The sequence below is a fragment of the Zingiber officinale genome, chromosome 8B, assembly GCF_018446385.1.
Source record: "Zingiber officinale cultivar Zhangliang chromosome 8B, Zo_v1.1, whole genome shotgun sequence".
Taxonomy (NCBI): domain Eukaryota; kingdom Viridiplantae; phylum Streptophyta; class Magnoliopsida; order Zingiberales; family Zingiberaceae; genus Zingiber; species Zingiber officinale.
This window is the reverse complement of record NC_056001.1, coordinates 86318443-86327258: the sequence shown is the minus strand read 5'-3', so window position 1 is coordinate 86327258 and position 8816 is coordinate 86318443. Positions and strand designations below refer to the sequence as shown.

Sequence of the window (8816 nt, the reverse complement as noted above, 5' to 3'; positions counted from 1 at the left end):
AAAATCTTTCCTTTTTTGTAGCCATCCACAATGGCTTAAAAGAGATATTTTAATTTAAATTTTTTCCTTAATGTTGCCCAAATAAGGGCCGACCACACATAATAGGAATTAAAAGGAAGGTTTTAATTTTAAATCTTTCCTTTTTGCATTCACCAAGGATTATAAAAGAGAGGTAGATGGTGCCTTATGGTATAACACAACCTAAGTCTCTTCTTTTAATCCTTGTTTTGGTCGGCCCTCTTCCCTTTATATTCTCCCCTTGTTTCCTTTACTAAGGGACGGCGGCATCAAGAGGCTCCATCTTCTTGTGGCCAGTTACTTGGAGGAGAAGAAGAAGAGAATGAGGCTCCCTATTCTAGCATCCCTTGGTGGTCGAAAGTCTTGGAGGCAAAGAAGTGGTTTGGATGGTGTTGTCTTGGAAGATCGTCGCCCACACGATGTACAAGAGGAGGAGAGGAATACAGAAGAAGATCAAGAGGTCTTTAAGCTACAAAGAAAGGTATAACTAATTAATTGTTTCCACTGTGTACTAGTTTATTTTTCCTTTATATGGATCCTGAAGTAGTAACACAAGAGGCTAGCGATCTTGTGCTTTGATTGAGGTCTCTGTAGTTTAACCTAGGGTTTACTGTAAGGAGTTTAAATATTCAATTTCTTTGATAAGCTTTGACTAGGAAGTGGTGGATGACCCCATATCCAAAAAGGCCGAGTGCCTCGCCAACGACCTGGAAGTCAATCCTTGAAATAGATATTTAATTAACTTCTGTAATATGGTTTAACTTCTTATGAACACATGGGTTGAACTTGGATTAATAATGTTAAGTTTATTTTGCAATCCAAGTTTAACTTCTGAAAAGCACATGGGTTGCTAGGAAAAATTCTGTGCTTGTACAAATTTTTGTACAGAGGAAACAAATGGAATTTCGAGTAGCGCCAACAACCTCAATCCACAGTTGCTCGTCTTTGACGCCGACTTAAGGGTACATCGCGTGTAGAGGATGCGTCGATCTGGTCATGACAGCCACGATCAAGTGCGGCTCTATTGATGACTATGCCTCGAGGGGCGAGTGCCCGGCCATGGAGAGAGCAACCATAGTCATGAGTGACAATAGGGAAATGACATGGGAATGAGTAAGCGAGTTGGAAGAGGGAGACGATATCAATAGGAGTACTCTCGAAGGACGGTGAACATAATTAATTAATTAATTAATTAATTAAGAAGGTCATTGTTCTTCATACATCTCATTTGTGTTTTTTATTCATGAAATAAAATTAGTATATAATTATTTTTTTCAAGGACGGATTTAAAAGGATATTCAGGGTTGAAAAAAAATAATTAGAATGTTTCAACGAAGAAAAAAAAATGATTTTATAATTTTTCTGAATAATTTATTCCTTAACTTAAATTTGTCTATGTTATTTAATCAAAACAGCTACCGTGTAAGAAAATGAGGGGTCGTTTAAAGTTTTCTACAGGACCCTTGATGAGAACAGCATGTGTTATTTTGTCAAAAATCATACGTTTAGGTTGGGCTACAGCCCAGTCCAGTCCAACACTGGCATAAATCCGTCTCTGCATGAAAGTGAAGGGTATAATAAGATTGTGCTATGCATTTGGATAAATATGAAACTTAGGTAGGCTAATTGGGTAATAAGAAACCCTGCCCAGTAAATTGTTGAAAAAAAATTAAATACCCTCGCCCTCCATTTAAAAGATATATATATTAAAAATTTTAATTAGGTTTGAGCGACTTTAACTATAAAATTATTATACCGTCAATTAGTTAAAATAATTTTTACTAAAATTAATCAAGTAAATTTGATCATCGGCTCTAATAATATTTGATCAATTTTAATAAAATTTTAAAATAATTTTAATTAATATTTAAGTAATTTTAATATATATATATATATATATATATATATATATATATATATATATATATATATATATAATTTTAAATATAATTATTTAATAATTTTTAGTATGTTGAAGTAGTTTTAATTAAAATTATTCTTATAATAAAATTAGATTAAAAATATTTTTAAAATATTAGATATTTAAGGGATGCTCTTTTAATTATAATAATAATAAGAGGTGTTTTTTTAATTTGTTGCTAAAAATAATAATTTATATAGGTAGACATAATATGTTTTTTAAAAAATATATAAAATACATTTAAAAATTAATAAAATTATAATCAAAATAAATTTTAATTATATAATTGAATGCCAAAAGATAGATAGATAGATGGATAGATAGATCAAACTTATTAATTTTGTAAGTCCTATAGATTTTTTTTAAGAGTAATTTTTTGAGATTAATTTAAAAATAAGGGTCTTCCAGAATAATTTTTTACAGTTAAAGTAAGCAGTAGACTTGAACCAACCCGAATGTAAGAACGCCAAATGGTTTCTGGAACTAATGGCATAAGGACAACTTACTTATCCCATTTAGTTTGAATTGTTGCTATTAGTTCTAAACATATGGAAATAGTTTATGATATAATAGTTCTTCCGTTCTAAGATGGAATTATTTGTAAATTTCAAAAAATCTCACATAGATCAAATTATATTGGCTGAGTTTAAGAAATAAATGAGGTTATCGTTAAGTTGTCCGTCATCCCTAGTATTAATCAGACCATAAAAATTGAATTATTTGTGTTTAAATTATTATAGTAAAATCTCACACATATTACGGAGAAATTGATCATGATCCAAGTGCATAAGCGATCGTGCTCTTCCCAAATTGTATAATTCAAGTTCAGCCACGGAAAGCAGAGACGAGATGCGCGATCATGTGGAGCATCACCGCCGCCACCGCTGCCGCCGCCGTCACCCTCACCGGCATCCTCCCCCCGTCTCTCCTCCAAAACATCGCCCCATAAATCGGCCAGCAATTCCCCGCCACAAACCCACACAGCGCCAACTGCATCGAGAACTCCCCGATTTCCACCTCCCCCGTCGCCACCCTCTTGATCCCCACCGCGACCGCGCTCAAGTTCACGACCGCCACCGCGGCGAGCGCCCCGAAGAACGGCGAGCGCGCCGCGAAATCGAAGTCTCCTCTGGCGTACCGATCGGCCTGCTCCTCCTCGGTGACCTTGGAGGTGAGGTTGAACCCCGGGGCGGATACGGACAGCGAGTTCAGCAGGAACTCGAGTGTGCCAAAGAGGTACGCGGTGGGGCCGCGGAAGAGCCAGATGCGCTGGTCGTTCCACCACCGGCGAAAGGGGACGCCGTTAACGAGGAAGTCAAGGAGGTCGTAGAGGTAGGCGGCCAAGAAAAGGTAGGCGTAGACGAAGAACCACGGGTCAGATACCTGCAGGGACGACGACAGATCAAATTCAGTAAAACATACCGTCGAACATAATCAACCAATATATCAATTAATTCACCTTAGGAAACAAAGGTACGCGTTGTATGAGAGCCAACTGCGGAAGAAGACCATAGATCATCAACGGAACGCACCAAGCGCCCCAAAAGGCGTAATGAGCGTAGCACAATCCCATTGGGAAGGAAGCGTTCCTGATGCCATAAGACAGAGGAGTGTGTCTCGAGAATGCCACCTCGTACAGCCCCACGATCCAACGCTTCATTTGGCTGATCACATCGTTTAAGTTCCGGGGCACGTCTCCGACGAACGCCGCTCTCTCAGGATCGCAGAGGACTGACCTCCAGCCCTCGCAGTGGAGACGATACCCCGTGTTGAAGTCCTCCACCAGTGATCCGTACCGGAAACCAATCTACGGAAAAGTAATATATATAAATTGAATATACATAAAAACTTAAAAATCTTGAATTTTACCGTGGAACCCCAGCTGGTGGCGTCTTCAAAGTTGCTCTTCGCCAGACCGTGAGCCTTCTTCAGAACGTCTTCCGACGCAGAAAACCGGCCAGCATCCGAACGCGATATCGGCAACGCCGCCTTTGTGTCGCCGTGCAACGACGCTCGAGCGAAGAAGCAGCCGGTGCCGACGTAGCTTGGGCCGCGAAGCCCGTCCATCCCCCTGGGGTTGAATCGGAACAAGCGCATGTACCGGGAGGCATAGATGTCGTCCTCGTTGATCCCCTGATAGCGTTGCGGGAACTGCACAAAGGCTAGATCGGCAGCGAGGGAGGGATCGAGGAAGTAGCAGAGCGCGCGGAGCGGTGCGCGAGGATCGTCGGAGAAGGTATCGCAATCCAAGGTGAGGACGATCGGCGCATTTCTGAGGGCGCCGGACACCCGCGTCTAGTGAAAAAATCAAACGTAGAATGACTGACAACAACAACAACAACAATGGAAATCAAATTCAAGAACAAGAAATTTTGTTAATTACCAGGACATTGAGAGCCCCTGCTTTATAATGGTGATGGGAAGCTGGGCTTTTCTCTCTGGAGACGTAGATGAGATTGGGCAGTGAGTTGCCGGCGATATCTATGTCTTTGCCGTTTTCAAGCAACACCTGTTCAAGAACAGCATCTTCAGGTGCTAACAAACAGAGATTCGTTGAATCTTAATTTGTTGATGTTCACTGAGACAAAGAAAACCTTGATGATGGTGGGGTGGTTATTGCGGGAGAACCCCTTCCACCTTTTGAAAATTTCAAGTTCCTCCTCGTCTGACACCAAGTCTTTGGATATGTAATTTCTCTCCGTTGCCCTCCCTATCCTGTCTTTCATGTTCTCATACATTTTCTGCATTTATTCTCAAAAATAAATGCTCAAAATCTACAGTTTGTCAAGACAAGAACATGAAAGGGCGCCTTAATGGGTATGAAACACCCTTTGTACTTATGCAAAAATTAACAGATAAACATGCCGACTGATATGATAATTTGCAGCGACAATTTTGTCATAATCAAATTTATATTTAAAAACAAAACTCACTCATGGTAACATGTGTAACTCGTTAAATTTATGTCAGACTTTCATCCTTAAACATCATTTTCTCATAATTCTCTTTTTATGAGACAAGGAAATTTTTTTAAAAAAAAACAATTGCAATTTATTGATCATCTCTTGAGGTTGTTATGGGCCTACCCTCTTGGTGTGATACCAATTTGTTAGAAACTAGATAAATGGATATACAAATATTAAGTAAAAGAAATATATATTATACATAAATATCAATTCATGATATTCATATAAAACATGAATACATGATACATATTGGTTTCCGTTAAAATTGCGTTTGTGTACATATATAATTTTTTTTTTTTAATGATTCGAGATCTTTATTATTTCACTCCACATAAATAACAAGCTAGGAATTGATAAAGAAAATTATAATCTCTTTCCAAGTTTAGTCACTCGATAAGACATGTCTTCTTGGCCTGTGCGGGGAAGGCTTCGTCCAATACTGATAGTTACATTGTTTATACGATATTCCGCTTTCATAACTTGTAACGGTCTAAAGTCATAACAAACTACTCCCATCTTTATAATAGCGAGGACAAAAACCAATTTCCCTATCGGCATTCATGTCACTCTCCCAGGCTGGCTTGATACTTGCGTTCATCTTTCAATGTTGGACGAGTAATACTTTTCGTGTTTTGTGGTGTGGTAGCCTGGCAATCCACACCACATAGATACATCCTCTGACGACATAATTAAACAGTGATGCGATAGTAACATTCTTGTTATTTTAGACTTTAGTGCATCGGCTGAGACCACCGAATGGAATTCATGATGCAATGACGTACCGCCATCGGCAGCCGTATAAATTAAATAACAAGTTTATGATCATTGACGTCAAAGTCAAACACGTGCCGATCGGTCAGCGGGTATGGGACTGTCAGTATTTAGTCAAATAAATATAAACTATTAAGCGGTTTGTGCAAAGGTGGCAGTTAGTCTCTTCATCTGCGGTCTGACCCAATCAACCCATAATGAAACTCAGCCAATTCCTAGAGCTTATATGCTAGTTTAATATAAGATTCATACAACTATTCTCAGATGAGAAAATTTATGAGATTTTGTAATACGTGGACTAAATAAATTATGGATCTAATGATTGAATAAGCAGTCCGTATTTATGCAGCTCTAATAATTAACAAATATGTCAAAAAATAATAATTAACAGAGCGCGCACGTACCTTAAGATTTTTAGAGCCTGCCTTGTCGCTGCTTTCTTCTTCAAAGTACACCTCCGGCGATCTTTTGACGACTGCGTTCTCCTTGCAGAAGGGCAGCCAGTAGCGCGCGAACCGCGCCGCCTCCATGAACGCGAAGAGCGTCACAGCGGAGCCACCGTCGTCTGACAGGTATACCGACAGCCTGTCTGTCGGGTAGTCGAAGGCTCTCGGCGGGGGTCGGCCGTGCAAACGAATACGTCGATGGCTGGGAGGTCGTCGCGACCGACCTCCCGGAGAAGGCTGTCGGGGAACTCTTTCCGGCGGACGGGGCACCACCGGAAGGGAACGGCGGAGGCCCATAGGAAGGATAGGACGAGGTCGGCTGCCAGGAGGAGGACGGAGGAGGGATAGAGGAAGTGGTGGAGGAGATGGGCGAAGAGGGCAAAGGAGTAGAGAAGCGCGTGGGCGCGGAAGAGGAGAGTAGCGAAGCGGGAGACATGGAGAGAGTGGAAGGCGGTACCGCCGTTGAGTGACGTCATCGCTGCCGTAGTCTTCTGAGCTATGGAATGAGAAAGCTCGGTGACTGTCATTTATAGACTTACATGGGCCTTAAATCAAGTTATATGGGCCAAACAAAATGGGCCCAATAAGCGACACCGATATCACTATAAAATGACGGGTAAGATTACACTTGAAACTAAATAAATTTACAAATTTTAGAATATTTTTAGTTATTCATTTCAAATTAATTATCTTAAAGAATAAATTTAAAAATTAATGTAAAAGTATACATTATATAAATATCTGCTAATATAAAAACTTCCAACATACTATTTTACAATTACATCGACTAATATTAATTATAGAGAAAATATGATTTCAAATAAAAACAATTAGTGTTTAGTTTTGCTCAATGATTGAAGTTTATTTTCAAAAATAGAATTTCTAAAAGTTAGTTCACTACTGTTCACTCAAATACTTAGCTCCCAAACAAAATCAAGAAAAACGAAGACAAGAACATGTGTGCTACAGCAAAATATATTTTTTTGATCATAATCAAATCCACCAAGCTGATAAATGTTTGTCCTAACTAAAAAGAATACTAGGTTCACAAAACGAAAGGAAAGAAAGGAGAGGGAGTCAACTAAAGGAAACTCACCACAATGTATATCAAAGAAGCTCCGATATTCTTCTCTCAATGGGGACTTCTTCTTGGTGAGTTCATGGTGAAGTTTTCTCCACCCATAAAGAGGTTTGAGTTAGCTGAAGTTTGTCGTAGACTAATCCACCGACGGATTGAGGGATCGTCCATCTTACGGACAGCTGTGGAGTAGGAGCAAGCTAACTCCGCACCACGTTACATCGACGTGTTAGCAGTTTACTTATTCTTTCTTAGTCTTTGTATTTCCTTTAGTGTTTAGCTTGTTTGTTTTGTTTATATTTTGTTGCGCAAGCTAACAAGTGTAAGAAGAAGCAAGTATTTGGGGGCGCCATTTATCCAACCCCCCTTCAAGCCGGCCACCGATCCCTTACAAGTGGTATCAGAGCAAGGCCGCTCTCTATCGTACTAACCGCCGATGAAGCTAAGAAGATGGCATAGAACCGTCGAAGTTCGAAGGAGAAAGCTTATGAGACATCACCTTTTAGATGGTGAAGATGAAGAACTTCTTCGACATGGATTGGGACACGATGATGGTCGTCGAGGAACCATTCGAAGTCCCCAAGGACAAGAAATGAAAGAAGCTCCGACCACGACATTAGACGGAGGAGCAAACCACACGATCGGAGGCCAATTCAAAGGTAATATCAATATTGATTGAAATTTTGCCTTCTAACGTGATAAGTCGTGTAGGTGAATACAAGAATGCCCACGAGTTGTGGAGCAAGGTAAAGAAAGTTCTAGGAGAAGAATTTTTGCCTACACATGAAGAGGTAGAGCCCAAGGAGATGGGCTTAGTAGCTCAAGTAGAGAAGGAGCAACCGGAAGGTGAGGAGTGTTCAACTTCTGAGGAGGAGAAGGATGAAAAAAGGTCATCCACAAGTGTAGAGGAGGAAGATAAGGTAGCATCTACATCATCAAGGGTTGAAGAAGAGTCCAAGACATATGAAGAAGAGGTCTTGGAAGTGGTCAACCTAGCAAGCACCTCCACCGAAGTAAAGTCAAAGGACCACATAATATGCTTCGGGTGCAATGAGAAGGGGCACTACAAGAGTAGATGTCCTATGGGTAAGAAGAAGGTAAATCCTAAACCCAATCAAGTTATTTTATATACTAATGTGGGTTGTAGGAATGATGGTGCCAAGAAGAATAAGGAGAAGAAATGGCACATAGTGTGCTTCACGTGTGGTGAGCGGGGTCATTACCACACCAAATGCCTAAAGAAGAAAGAAATCAAGAAATTGGCGCATTTGAAAAAAGAGGAGAAGAAGTGGAGGAAGAATGGAGGCTCATGTCAAGAGGGAGCTCCAAAGGTAAAGGGTAAGGTAAACCCTAATTTAAATTTGAAGTCAAATTTAAATTCCTCCATGCATGCTAGAAATAATTATTATTATTTACCCATGCATAACTTCGGATTTAGATATCATAATAGAAATAGGGTAAAGGTAGATCAAAACCCTAGGAGACCAATTCATGATAACTCTAGAAATGGTAGACCTAAGGAGACTCAAGGCATTAATCCCAGGAAGAGGAGACATATGCCTAGAAAAATGAGTAGGTTTAGAAATGTCCATGGTGGACATGTTTACTCTAGGTTT

General features: G+C 40.0%; 1 pseudogene; it reads right to left on the bottom strand.

Annotated features, from left to right (window-relative positions):
• Positions 1 to 2617: 2617 nt before the first annotated feature.
• On the bottom strand, positions 2618 to 6607 carry LOC122013441 (annotated as a pseudogene).
• Between the last annotated feature and the right edge of the window lie 2209 nt (positions 6608 to 8816).